This window comes from Euphorbia lathyris, chromosome 5 (assembly GCF_963576675.1).
Source record: "Euphorbia lathyris chromosome 5, ddEupLath1.1, whole genome shotgun sequence".
Classification (NCBI taxonomy): Eukaryota; Viridiplantae; Streptophyta; class Magnoliopsida; order Malpighiales; family Euphorbiaceae; genus Euphorbia; species Euphorbia lathyris.
In genome coordinates, this window is record NC_088914.1 from 64400295 (window position 1) to 64415488 (window position 15194).

The following is a 15194-nucleotide window of genomic DNA, read 5'->3' on the forward strand; positions in this document are numbered from 1 at the left end:
AGTTAAAGGGTTTTATCTGGGAGGGTTTGCAAGCTTCAGAGGTCCATCTATGGACTAAAACATCCATCCCGGAGTTAGAATATTCATTTTGATGAAGCAGTAAAAGAATATGACTTCATCAAGAACGAAGACGAGCCTTGTGTGTACAAGAAGGCTAGTGGGAGCATTGTAGTGTTCCTGATTCTCTATGCCGATGATATCCTGCTCATTAAAAATGACATTCCTACCCTCAAAAAAATAAAGGAGTGATTAGGGAAGTGCTTCACAATGAAAGACTTAGGTGAGATCGAGACAATACTAGTATCAGGATCTATAGGGATATATCCAAACGGCTTCTAGGCATATGCCACGAATGGTACATAGACAAAGTGTTATACCTATGTTCAGTTTGACCAAGGCAAAGAAAGGGCTCATATCCATGCATCAAGGTGTTGTCTTCAAAATAAGATGGGGCCCTCTACCAAAGAGGAGAAGGAAATCATGAATAAGACATTGTATGCTTCGATTATCGAATCTATTATGTATGTTATGCTCTATACCAAACCAAATGTTGCATATACACTAAGTGTAACGAGTCAGTTCCAAAAAGACCATGAGGAGGCCCATTAGAGTATTGTCAAATGATATTGAAGTAAAGAGGACTAAGGATAAGTTTTTGGTGGATGGAGGTGAGGAAGAGCTTGTTTTTAGTGCTTACTATAATGCAAGCTTCCAATCCGATGACGACAAGCTGAAATCCTAGATGGGATATTTTTTTACGTTAAATAGAGGTGTTGTCATCAACTGGAGAAAGGAAGTTAACAGAAGGGGATGGCTATTGCTGGTGGTACTTCGACAAAGGCAGGTGGTTTGATGGTGGCTGAGGATTTAGACGGTGATTAGGGATGTTGAATTAGGGTTAACATATCTCATAAGAAAAGACCTAAACACTCCAATAGGAGAGATGATATTTTATTTATATAATAGAGAAATAAGGAGATCGCATCATAAACCATACTCGATAATTTATTAAAATGGAAACTAACCTTAACTGCATGATTTCTCACAAAAATGGAACTAAAAACTGAAGTTTTGCGATGAAGGATCTGTTGGTCCCGTGTGATTAGTTCCAAGGAGGGGTTAGGAACTAATGTAACTTTTTAGTTAATTATGCTGACTTAATCGATTCTTTAAGTTACTTATCTTAGGTTAGGTCAGCACGACCGAGAGATGTAAGACAGATTTAGTCAGATGCTGATTAGAACTGTTTTACTTGTGAGTTGGGAATTAACACTTGAGGTCAGCTTCCAACTCAGCACCAAGATTACTCAGTGTCAGCTTTTACAATTTATATCCTGAGCAATTTAATCAAGCAACACATACATATATATTGAGAAAGAAGGTTAGAAATTACTCAGCAAGATTTATCCTGGTTCGGCCTCTCTACCTACGTCTAGTCCCCAGAATCCCTCCGGGCTTTTTCAATCCAATACTGAGCTCTTTAAAGGTAGAGCACAAACCGTTTACAAGGCAGTCGAATATGCAAGAGTACCTTCCTCTATTCGTCTACTCAACTCCTACTGAGCGCTATAACCGAACACTCAGATTCTCTACCGCTGAGTACTAAAACCGAGTACTCATCACCACTCTCTCAATCTTTTACAATTGATACAGACTTGTTCTTTCTAGATGAAGAACACTTTAGATGATTCAATCTAGCTTTTACACAGAAATAGAATTTTGGTGTAAGATCTTTTTCTTGTTTGAATGTGCTTTGTATGTATGCTCTTTTTCTTTTGTAATTTTTTTCGGCAATCGGCAAAGGATCTAAGAATGAACTTGCCCTTTTATAGTTGAAATCTGAAGCTCAATCATTTGAATCTGGATCTATCCGTTGAATTCAAACGGCTCTTTCTTGCGTCATTGTTCTGGTCAGCTTCAGATTTGCAGGCCAATCCTGTCGTCTGAATTCCGCAGGCGTCGGGCTTGTCTTCTTCCTACAGGTTCATCTTTTAGTGCCAGTTTCGTCTTTTAGCTAACGGATAGTTGACCCATGCATCTCGAAATTGACTTTGTGCGTAATTCCAAAGCTTCTGTTATTGGTGCAGACAGTTGTCAGATCTTCTCTTTTAGCAAACAGATCATTCGTGCTGTCCTGACGAACACTCAGCTTGACTTTATTGACGTTGCTTCTATTCTTTGTTTCTGAGTCATATTCTTACTCAGCTTCCGTAGTCAGCTTCGTCTGCAAGCTTTAGTTTAGAGGAAGACTTCTCTTCTTTGATACTGAGTTGCGTTCCACTCAGCTTCTTTGGTTAGCTTCATCTTCAAGCGTTTGTTCTGAAGATGACTTTTCTTCTATTATGCTGAGTTGTACTCCACTCAGCTTGTGCTGTGTTCTCATGCTGACTTCGTCCTGTCTTACTTTTTATTTCTGTTTTCATTTATACTTATACTCAACATTGAACAAACATATTAGTACAATTAAATCAAAGCACTTAAATTTAATTGCCCCTTAATCATGGATTAACTTAAATAATTTTGTTAAATCAAAATCATGTGGAAAGGTGTTTCAACAAACTCCCCCATTTTGATGTTGGCAAAATATTTAATTATGAAACTCAGCATTGAGATTCCCCATGATTAAAGTTCTTTTTATACTTCTGAAGTTACTCCCCCGTAAGGGTTGCATCTATTTGACTTAAATTAACTCTAAACCTTCTAAGATTTAATCGAGTAAAATTAAGACATGCCTGTACTGACTTAGTTCAATTCTAGACCTTTCAAGATCTAATTCAGATGAGCCTAGGTCAGCTTTCAGAAGTTTGCCAATACTTGGAACATATGTTACTCAGTTTGATACATAGTCAGTTTAGGTATCAGAGTTATGAAAAGATGTATCAGAGTTAATGTGTACTGAGTATGTTCCTTTTTAATTTTGTTTGTTTGTTCATTTAAGACAGATCAGCACAAAGCACAATAAGTAAGTAAGCATCACATAAGATATGTCAATTTGAATAAAGGATGCATAAATATATATATAGATGGTCAGCATTAACAAAATAAAACACGCCAGATTAAATTACAAGTCAAGTACTAAGACTAGTCAATCTATTTCTTCCTGTTGACTTGAGCTTGGTTAGCTAATCCTTTGCCTTTGGCGTTTATTTGTTACTGACTCTGAGTTGCGGAACCAGATGCCTCTCCCATTTTCTACTGAGTTCCAGCAGCTTGCTTGTCTTTCTCCCCCGTTTTGCCATCATCAGATGAGGGAGGAATAAATGTTTCGTGAAGAATAGCACGAGTCAGTTTTGATGAGTATGCTTGGAGTTGACTCGTACTCTCCCAAAGACCGTCGAAGACTGCCATGCCATCATCCAGAGTGGAAGCAGGTATCCTGATGGTGGAACTAAGCATACTCAAAAGATACTCCTGTGATTTCCCGATCTAAGTGATAGAGTCTGTCAGCCTAGCATAAGATTGATGGTACATTTTGAGCAACGCAGCATCATAGAACTGACATTGAGCATTGGTATGCCGGACATGTTTAAGTGTGGCTTGAGAGTACTTCAGAATCTCATTTGTCTTTACTTGGTCAGTATCCATTTCTTCTTTACTCAAGTTGAGTAGTCGAACGGCTTCACTAATTTGCTCAATGGAACACTGGGAGGAGGAAGAGATTAACTCACGAGTTCCGGTCAGCTCAGAAGTTAGCTGGGTAAAAAGTTGATTAACCTCAGCAGAGGTTGCATAGATTGAGTTCCCAGTTGACAAAGTGTTGAGTTGGCCCTGGATAGAGTTCATATGATTTACCATGGTCAGCTGGAGTTCAGCCAGCTTCACTATAGATTCTTGCTTGGGTTGTTGAGATGCGAGGGATGTCATGACACTCATCAAGTCCTTGAGACCCTTGATTTCAGTTAAAAGTTGAGTGAAAGAGGAAAGTTATGTTGGCTCAACATTAGCAGACCCAGCAGCATCGGCATGAGGCTGATGAATATCCTGAAGTAGGGCTTGAGCTGAGTCGATGATTCTTCGTCCAGACTCAGTGGCATGCAAGAAGGTATAGGATTCATCAGTTTGTGGTTCAGAGGCCGTCATTGGAATAGCACCGAATGGAGGAGGTGTTTGGTGCTGTCTAGAATTAGATGTGCCAGCGTGGTCAGCAGCTGGTCTTTTGTTCAGATCACCAGTAGTAACTGACTGTTTATCACTCTGCGATAAAGGATTTGGAAGAAGTGGATCGAAAGATATATTGACCTACTCAGCGTCATTCTGTGTTGGAGTAGTTTGTGAAGGTTGAGGTAGTTCAGTGCTGACCTGAGCAGGATTTTCCTTTACTAACTCTCTGTCTTGAGTAGCAGGAACTTCGAGCTCTTGCTCGGCAGAAACAGGACCTTATGGAGCTTTGGGGTCGGCTTGTTCCTCAGCTTGAGAAACAGAGGCTTGCTTTTCCTTAAGTTGATCCGAGGTTGGCTCAATGATGGTGCAGAAGAATTGGAACTAGAGTGTAGTAAGGTCAGAGATCGGTTCCCTTAGGGGAGAATCGTCCAGAAGGTCAATGACTGGAGATTTTTGAGCCTTTCGTTTGAGTCGTTTGCCTGTGTTGAGTTTATTTATCGGAGGAGAGGGATCAACAGCAATTGAGTCAAGAGACTCAAAAGAGGAGTTCAGCCCAAGGTCAGCATTGAGATCACTCACAGCTTTGTCTTTTGCTATAGACTCAGCATCAACTGTCTTACTTTGCTCAGTTGGATTCTCAGTCTGCTCAGCATCAACTGTTTGATTTTGCTCAGCATCAACATCCTTACTTGGCTCAACATCATCTGTCTTTTCACCAACAAACTGACCTTCAATATTATCCAGTTCTTCTCCTTGGTAAGTGGGAGGTTTCTCGAGATCGATTTCTTGACTTCTCATAAAATGTGAGTCTTCAGAGACTAAAAAGTCAAGAGGAGGTGCATCAAGCGGTTTTAACCCAGAAGTTTTCTTCTTCTTTTGCAAAGGTTGCTCGGGGGTTTCCTCACTTTCTTCCTCAGGCTCAACTTGCCTTTTTCGTTTCTCTGCTGACTTAGGTTCCTCCTGACCTTGCTCAGCATCAGCTTTCTTCGCACTTGATACAAACCGAATCTTCTTCGGTGCTGAGTTAATATCTTTGGAAGAGGTTTGGGCAGCTTTCCTCTTTTTATCCTGTCTAGTGCGGTCAGCAGATTCCTTGTTCACCACCACTTTCTTGCCTTTCTTGGTCAGCATAGCTTGTGCTCCTTCCTCAGCATTAACTTCTCCCTCATTTTCTTCAATAACCCCTTTTGCTTTCTTAGACTTCAGGGGTTGGTTGTAATGCTAACCCGAACAGCAGAGCCGTTGTTATTTCTGTACCCCAAATTTCTATTTCCCCGACAGTGCTCACCTGGTGGTCCTGGAGAATTTTCATGATGAGGGAGCCCATCCTGAGTTTCCCGGTACTCCGCTGAAATGCACCGATAAGAAAGACGGGCAGATTTAGTGGTTTGTAGGTCAGCATGTGCCAAATGAAGCACTGCTCGAAGTTTGAGGCAGATGAGGCAGAGTTGACCTTAGGGAAGATGAAGTTGGTCAGGATGTAATGAGCCAATTTTTGATTCTGACCCATACACGTGCTTGATATTTCTCCTTTGTGGTCCTTCGGTTTACAAAACTCAACAGGGTAGTCAAGTTTGGCATTTGTGGTCCTGAATTCTTTACCTTTGGCCGGCAGCTTTAGCAAAGTTGCTAGATAGGAAGGAGTAATCGCTATTTTCTTGCCTTTGACACTGGTTACCAGATGATCAACATTTTCCTTGTTAACCCTAAGGTTTGTGTAAAATTCCCTTACTAACTGTGGGAAGGTATTTCCGGGGAGAGAGAAGAATTCAGACCAGCCATTTTTGGAGATCCACTCACAGAAGGGTTGCTCAGCCTCTACGAATCCCTTAGAGAACCAGCGACACCGGAGTACCTCACAACTTTTGACGTTGTTGTACACAGGAAGGAATACATCTTCCTTTGGCTGCTTGTCTTTCTTTTCCTTCTTCTTCTTCGAAGGGGTTACTTGGTCAGCTTGAAGGTTTTTGCTTGGAGTTGAACCCTTAGTTTGGTCATGCTGACCATGTCCATGAGACTCAGTAGAGGTCTCATCATAGTCATGCTGAGCAGGTGAAGGAGGAATTTCATCGGAACGGTTGTCGTCGTAACCGGCACCAGAGACATTCTGAGAGTTTTGGAATTTAAACGAGAGAGAGAGAGATTGAATGCTAGAAATTTTGAATGTAAAGAGGTATGAGTGGGAATTCGTCCACTATTTATAAGGATGCCAAGTTGATCTGAAGGGTTGGAATAGCCGTTTTACCTCGAGATGATCAATCGACAATTATTCTGGCATTTATGACACAATCGGTGCATGTGTTTTCTAATTGTTACGCTTACGTCATCCTAGGTGGCTATTAATGCGCGTGCTAGCATTTATTGTGCATGAGAGTTTTACTCAGTTTCGAGAATCCTAATCGTTTGAGATTCTAGAAAGTCAGTTTTACATAGAAGGAATGTTCGTGTGCTTAGTAACTTAGTTTATGATAATCACTCAATATGTATGTCTACTCAGCATAGGGTGATATATTTCATATTTAGCTCAGCATATAATAGTTACTATTTTAGCACCAATCACTCAGCATGGTAATCACTCAACATTCAATTTAAACATAGAATTTTATTGAAGAGGATTAGACATACCGATAGCTTCCCTTAGTATGTTGAATTGCTCACGAGCTAGAGGCTTCGTAAAGATATCAGCAAGTTGTTCATCTGTTGGAACATAGGTCAGCTTGATCTCACCCTTGAGTACATGATCCCTTATGAAGTGATGCCTTATGCTGACATGCTTCATCCTGATGTGTTGGATTGGATTTTTGGATAAGTCAATGGCACTCTTGTTGTCACATTTGACTTCGATGGTCTCTATTTTTACACCATAATCCTCAAGCTGTTGCTTAATCCATAGGACCTGGGCCACACAGCTTCCAGCAGCAATGTACTCAGCTTCAGTTGTTGACAGGGCCACTCACGATTGCTTCTTATTGAAATAAGATACTAGACAGCTTCCAAGGAAGTGACACCCTCCTGAAGTACTCTTACGCTCTAGCTTATCTCGTCCATAGTCAGCATCAGTGTATCCAATGAGTGTAAAGTCATTTGTATTTGGATACCATAAACCTGCATTAACTGAGCTCTGCAAATATCTGAAAATTCTTTTTACATCTATAAGGTGAGATTCCCTGGGGTCAGCTTGGTATCTTCCGCAATAACATACTGAGTACTAAATTTCAGGCCTACTAGCGGTAAGATAAAGTAGAGAGCCAATCATACCTCGATATAACTTATTGTCTACTGACTTACCTTTCTCGTCAGCACAAAGGACAGTGTCAGTACCCATTAGGGTAGATATGGGTTTACATTCTTCCATGTCGAATTTCTTTAACATTTCTTTGGCGTACTTAGACTGACTGATGAAGATGTCGTTCTTCCCTTGCTTTATTTATAGTCCAAAGAAGAAGTTGAGTCCCCCCCATCATTGACATCTCGAACTCAGTTTGCATCTGTTTACTAAATTCTTTGCACATAGATTCATCAGTAGCACCAAAGATTATGTCATCTACGTAAATTTATGCTAGCAGGGTATTTTTACCCTTTTTCTTAATGAACAATGTTGTGTCAGCTTTGCCTCTGACATAGTTCCTGGTCAGCAGGAAACTGGTCAACCTCTCATACCAAGCACGTGGTGCTTGTTTTAGGCCGTATAGGGCCTTCTTGAATTTATAAATGTGGTTTGGAAATTTTGGATCTTCAAACCCTGGAGGCTGACTAACATATACCTCTTCGTTTATAAATCCATTAAGAAAAGCACTTTTGACATCCATTTGATATAGTTTGAAGTTCATGAAACTAGCATATGCACATAATATATGTATAGCCTCTAACCTAGCAACGGGAGCAAAGGTCTCACCATAGTCAATGCCCTCTTGCTGACTATAGCCTTGGGCTACAAGTTGGGCTTTGTTCCTGACTACATTGCCTTGCTCATCTAGTTTGTTTCTAAAGACCCACTTAGTTCCTATGGTCTTTTGATTCCTAGGTTTTGGTACTAAATCCCATACCTCATTTCTCTTGAATTGATCAACCTCTTCTTGCATAGCGTTGATCCAGAATTCATCGTGCTCAGCATCAGCAAAGTTCTTTGGTTCATAAACTGAGATGAACGTAACATTGCTAAGATATCTGCTGAGTTGATTTCTTATCATCAGGTTATTCTCAGCAGAATCAAGAATGGACTTCTCCGAGTGTCCTCTTGGAATCTTGATTTCTTTGGGTAATGTTGAGTTGTCAGGAATAGGTGTTTCTACAATATCTGCAGGAGTAGGTTGGTCAGCAAAGGTAATTTCGGGTTCGTGTTTACCTTTGGTCAGCCCGTGTGGTGATGACACAGTGGCTCCATTTTGGTCAGCGGAAGCTGAGCTTGGGTCATCTTCGGCAGACTGAGTTGTCTTTCCTACAGGGTCAGTTTCGTCGAACTCAACATGTACAGACTCTTCTACAACCTGAGTTCGTTTATTATACACCCTATATGCTTTACTGTTAGTTGAGTACCCTAGAAAGATCGCTTCGTCAGCTTTAGAATCAAATTTAGCAAGGTTTTCTTTTGTGTTGAGTATAAAACATTTACACCCAAAGGCACGAAAATAGCCGATGTTGGGCTTTCGTCCTTTCCAAAGTTCATAAGGGGTTTTCTTGAGTATAGGTCTAACTAAAGCCCTATTGAGTATATAGCATGCTGTGTGGACAGCTTCACCCCAGAAATACTTTGGAAGCCTATTTTCGCTCAGCATTGTCCTAGCAATTTCAACTATTATTTTGTTCTTCCTTTCAACAACCCCATTTTGTTGAGGAGTCCTAGGAGTAGAAAAATTATGGTCAATGCCACTGATTTCACAAAATTCGTCAAACTGTTGGTTTTTGAATTCTCCGTCATTATCACTTCTAATATGAGCTACTTTTAGGTCTTTGTCAGTTTCAAGCCTTTTAACTAATGTGGAAAACATCTCAAATGTTTCATCCTTTCTACTCAGCAAGATGATCCAAGTATACCGAGAGAAATCGTCTACAATGACTAAGGAAAATTTCTTACCGCCCAAGCTGAGTGGCTGGACAGGTCCGAAAAGGTCCAAATGTAGTAATTCCAATGGATGCTTGGTTGAGACAATGTTTTTATTTTGAAAAGACTTTTTCGGTTGTTTACCTTACTGACAATCATTACATAATTGATCTTTCTCAAATTTAAGTTTAGGTAATCCCTCAACTAATTGCTTTCTTGCTAGTTTGGCAAGGAGGTCCATGCTTACATGACCAAGTCTCCTATGCCGTAGCTAGGAGTTGTCCTCCTTTGATACTAAGCATATATTTTTTGAAAAATTATTTTCTAAACTCAACATGTAGACATTGTCAACACGAGGGGCAGTTAAAATCAAATTGTTTGTTTTTCCCTCGAGTATTTGACACTCAGTGGCATCAAATACAACCTTTCTACCGCTGTCACACAGCTGAGCTACGCTCAATAGGTTATATTTGAGACCCCTGACTAAGGAGAGTGACTCAATAGTAGGGTTACCTCCGATAGTACCTGAACCGACTATCTTACCCTTCTTATTATCTCCGAAGCTTACACTTCCTCCTCGTTTACGCTCAAGTGTGATGAATTGAGTTTCATCACTAGTCATGTGCCTCGAGCATGCGCTGTCAATATACCAAAGCTTTGACTTCTCCACGCACCTCAGGCTCACCTGCATTTTGAACTATTCATCTTTAGGTACCCAATTCTTTTTGGGTCCTCATTTGTTAGCATGAACAGGTGAAACATCATATTTTAATTTGCGACGACATATGTTTATGGTGTGGCCAGCTTTACCAGAGAAGTCACAATAGGTTACCCTTTGAGGGTTATTTTGTTTCTGGTCAGCATAATTGTGCTGAGCATGCCAACATACCTTAGTAGTATGGCCTTTCTTTCCGCAAAAGTCGCATTGGACATTCCGCCGAGTATACCAACACACATCTATAGTGTGTCCTCTTTTCCCACAACAGTCACACTGAGTGAACCGTCTATGCTGACCAGTACCTTGATATTCAGCATTGGGATAGAACTCTTTCTTAGCCGATTTACTCAGCTGATTCTGTATGGTTGTGATGTCCTTTCTTAGCTTCTTTGACTCAGTTTGGACTTCCGAGACAAAACCATGCATGACTTTTAGATTTTCATCTTGCCTGGTGTTGTCTTGGAGAAGATATCGGAGGTCACTCAGTTTGACCTCTTCAATCTCATCACATCGCCTACTGAGTGCCTTTATTTTCTTGTTACACTTTTTAGTTAGTGTGTATAAATCACTCAGGGCGTAACCATTTCATTTCTAAGGAAGAGTAAAGATGTTACCTCATTGGAGTGGTCCTCTTGGTCAGTGTCATCTGAGAGGTCAGCTTGCTCAGATCGGCAATGGCAGCAGCGTCGTCGGCCATGAAGCATATATTTGTTGTCTCATTTGCATCAGCTTCTGATAAGGTTGACTCATCACTGTCACTCCATGTGGCCACCATAGCTTTTCTGCTACCTTTCTTTTCTCTCTTCAGATTTGGACAGCTTGATTTAATATGCCCAGTTTGGTGGCATTCAAAGCACGTGACAGGCTTGGAGCTGTCCTTTTTGTATTTGTCACTGGACTCAGCTTTGTATTTGTAGCTTCGTCTGAATGGCCTTTTGCTGTTCTTATCATTCTTTCTTAACAACTTCTTCATTTTTCTTGTGAACATGGCCATTTCCTCATCGTCTGATGAGTCAGCTTCGATTGAGTCAGCTTTCATGATAAGTGATTTTTGTTTCTTGTCTTCTGACTTCTCTTTGGCTTCAAAGTTTTTCATAAAGATCTCATGGGTCAGCAGAGATCCGATCAGCTCGTCGTATTTGTACGTGGTCAAGTCTTGAGCTTCTTCCACGGCTTTTTTCTTAGCTTGCTAGCTTTTGGGCAGACTTCTTAAGATTTTCTTCACCTGCTCTTCTTCTGTGAAAATCTTGCCGAGTCATTTAAGCTCATTTATGACGTTTGTGAACCTTGAGTTCATCTCCGAGATGTCTTCAGTCTCATTCATCTCGAACATCTCGTATAATCTCATATGTTGATTCACCTTTGATTCCTTGACCTTGCTTGTACCTTCATAGGTCACTTCCAGCTTCTTCCATATCTCATGTGCTGACTCACAACCTGAAATTTTGTTGTACTCTGCAGCATCTAACGCACAGTGAAGCATATTGATAGCCGAAGCATTATTTTGCAATTTTTTAAAGTCATCCTCCGACTACTCAGTTTCACTCTTAACAACTTTTTCGTTGTCAACAGTTTTGTAAGGCACATATGGGCCTTGAACTATTGCAAGCCACGCATTCATGTTTGTAGCTTGAATAAAGTTTTTCATCCTGTTTTTCCAAAATGTATAGTTTGATCCGAAAAATAAGGGAGGCCTACTAATTGATAATCCCCTAGGGAGAATCTGTGTTGTTTGATTTCCTGGAAGGAAACGAGTGCTGTTCTCAGCCATTTATTGGGATCAGCTCAAGATAGTTATATCTTAGAGTAGTGAGCTACTGTACTCTGATACCACTTGTTGGTCCCATGTGATTAGTTCCAAGGGGGGGGGGGGTTAGGAACTAATGTAACTTTTTAGTTAATTATGCTGACTTAATCGATTATTTAAGTTACTTATCTTAGGTTAGGTCAGCACGGCCGAGAGATGTAAGACAGCTTTAGTCAGATGCTGACTAGAACTGTTTTACTTGTGAGTTGAGAATTAACACTTGAGGTCAGTTTCCAACTCAGCACCAAGATTACTCAGTGTCAGCTTTTACAATTTATATCCTGAGCAATTTAATCAAGCAACACATACATATATATTGAGAAAGAAGGTTAGAAATTACTCAACAAGATTTATCCTGGTTCGGCCTCTCTGCCTACGTCCAGTCCCCAGAATCCCTAAAGGCTTTTTCAATCCAATACTGAGCTCTTTAAAGGTAAAGCACAAACCGTTTACAAGGCAGTTGAATATGCAAGAGTACCTTCCTCTATTCGTCTACTCAACTCCAACTGAGCACTATAACCGAACACTCAGATTCTCTACCGCTGAGTACTAAAACCGAGTACTCAGCACCACTCTCTCAATCTTTTACAATTGATACAGACTTATTCTTTTTAGATGAAGAACACTTTAGATGATACAATCTAGCTTTTACACAAAAATAGAATTTTGGTGTAAGATCTTTTTCTTGTTTGAATGTGCTTTGTATGTATGCTCTTTTTCTTTTGTAATTTTTTTCGGCAATCGGCAAAGGATCCAAGAATGAACTTGTCCTTTTATAGTTGAAATCTGAAGCTCAATCATTTGAATCTGGATCTATTCGTTGAATTCAAACGGCTCTTTCTTACGTCATTGTTCTGGTCAGCTTCAGATTTGCAGGCCAATCCTGTCGTCTGAATTCCGCAGGCGTCAGGCTTGTCTTCTTCCTACAGGTTCGTCTTTTAATGCCAGTTTCGTCTTTTAGCTAATGGACAGTTGACCCATGCATCTCGAAATTGACTCTGTGCGTAATTCCAAAGCTTCTGTTATTGGTGCAGACAGTTGTCGGATCTTGTCTTTTAGCAAACGGATCATTCGTGCTATCCTGACGAACACTCAGCTTGACTTTATTGACGTTGCTTCTGTTCTTTGTTTCTGAGTCATATTCTTACTCAGCTTCCGTAGTCAGCTTCGTCTGCAAGCTTTAGTTTAGAGGAAGTATTCTCTTCTTTGATACTAAGTTGCGTTCCACTCAGCTTCTTTGGTCAACTTCATCTTCAAGCGTTTGTTCTGAAGATGACTTTTCTTCTATTATGCTGAGTTGTACTCCACTCAGCTTATGTTGTGTTCTCATGCTGACTTCGTCCTGTCTTACTTTTTATTTCTGTTTTCATTTATACTTATACTCAACATTGAACAAACATATTAGTACAATTAAATCAAAGTATTTAAATTTAATTTCCCCTTAATCATGGATTAACTTAAATAATTTTGTTAAATCAAAATCATGTGGAAATGTGTTTCAACAGGATCAACGACGATGAACTTCTGTCGTCAAAGGGAAGTGAACGATTTAGATGAAGGGAAGTGAATCGATTGGAACTGGTGAGTCATAGGATGATGAAGGAAAGTGGTGAGCGATCGAGGTGGGATGAAGGGTAGTAGGTTGTGTCGGCTGGCTATACTCATTAGTATTTTAGATTTGATAAAATATATTAATTATATTTAATATATACACATTGCTTGGATTAATATTTGATCAAAGTCGTAATTAAATATGTATATATACACACTCATTAGTATTTTAGATTTGGTAAAATATTCTAGATATGTAATGTGTTGTGTAATGAGTCTTAATATATAAATGGACCTCCAATTTGATCTAATTTTATAATTTACCCAAAAAAATACTCATTTTCTCTAAAATAATTTACTTTTTTTTCAAAAATAAATCAACAAGAGAAAATCATTAGAAAAAAATATAAAAAGTTTTGAATACAAAACATGTACTATTTGCATTAGGGGCTCATATTTTTTTATTTAAAAGGTTGGTTACCGAGATGATAAGTGAGAGCAGCAAATCGACTGACAAACACAAAACAACCCGAACCAAATATATTAAAAAGAATGAGAAGAAAAAAGGTACAAGTTACAATCAAAACAAGCCAGAGCGAAAAGAGAAAAGATAACAAAGTTTAACAGATTCTAAAGTATTCTGTTCTATTGGCGTCCTTATAGACAAAAGGAGCACAAAAGTCCGGAAAAGAGTTCCACCAACGGGGCTCCAAAAGTGATAGCGCATGTTTAGAAAGGGAGTCAACAACCGTGTTTGCCTCTCTGTAAACATGAGAAATTCGTATGATTTGCTGGTGACAAAGTTGCAAACAATATAGCCAATCCTTTCTAATTTCCCAATGCACATCAGTGGACCGCGAAGCAAAAAGATTCACTACATAGATCAAATCGCATTCCACCCAAAGAGAAAACCAATTAGAAATTGCTGTTTTTTTAATTGCGAAAATCACTCCCTTCAATTCTGAAAACCAGGCTTCTTTATTCCCTAGAGGAATAGCAAAACAAGCTCTAGGAAAACCTCTACAGGTGCGAAACACTCCTCCACAACCAGCTGTTGTCAAAGTAGCAGCACCATCAGTGTTAACCTTGGTCCAGGAAGTCGGTGGGGGCTGCCAAAAAAATGAAATTACTCTGCTCATTGGACGAGGAATTTCAGTAATGTTGAATTTTCCTAGGATTTCTCTGTCCGAAAAAAAAATTCCAATGCAACCTTTCCGAAAGAAGTCGATTTCTTTAATAGACTTCCAAACCAAACGTAGCGCCGTGGAAATATTAGGATTGATGCTATTAAAAATTGCATCGTTCCTAGTACGTCAAATGATCCAAATTGCGCTAACAATAGCTCCACACCAAAGATTAGCAATTTGGGAGCTAAAAGGTACAAGCATTGCCTTTAAAACTAGATTATAAACATTGGATGAGCAGTCCAACCTTGCACCGAAGATCCTCCTAATAGCAATCCAAATTTGTTTAGAGAATAGGCACTGAACCAGAATATGATCATGAGTCTCAGCATCGTTTTTGCAGAGAAAACAATATGAGACCAGGCTGAGCCCGTGTTGCTGCAATTTTCCAGCCGTGGAGAGCTTGCCATGAATAGCCTTCCAAGCCATCAAAGATCTTGAAGGAGGTAAAAACTCTTTCCAAATGAAAGAATGCCAATCTACTTTATAATTCTTCCGACGAATCCAATTAAAAGCTGATTTGACAGTGAAAACACCGTTGTTTGAGCGCACCCAACAACAAATATCCACCTCCGTGTCTGCAACAGAAACTCGTCGTACCTCCGCTTCCATTGTCGAAGGTAAAATTGGTAAAGTATTCCAGCCATTTTCGTTGCGAAACTCGCTAATAGTAGAGCTGCGACGACGCTGTTCAGCTATCGAGAGACCAAGCTGATCAGCTAAAGATGGTCGTAACCAATTATCACTCCAAAAATTCAAAAGCGACTGAGTTCCGAAAAGCCAGTAACTGTT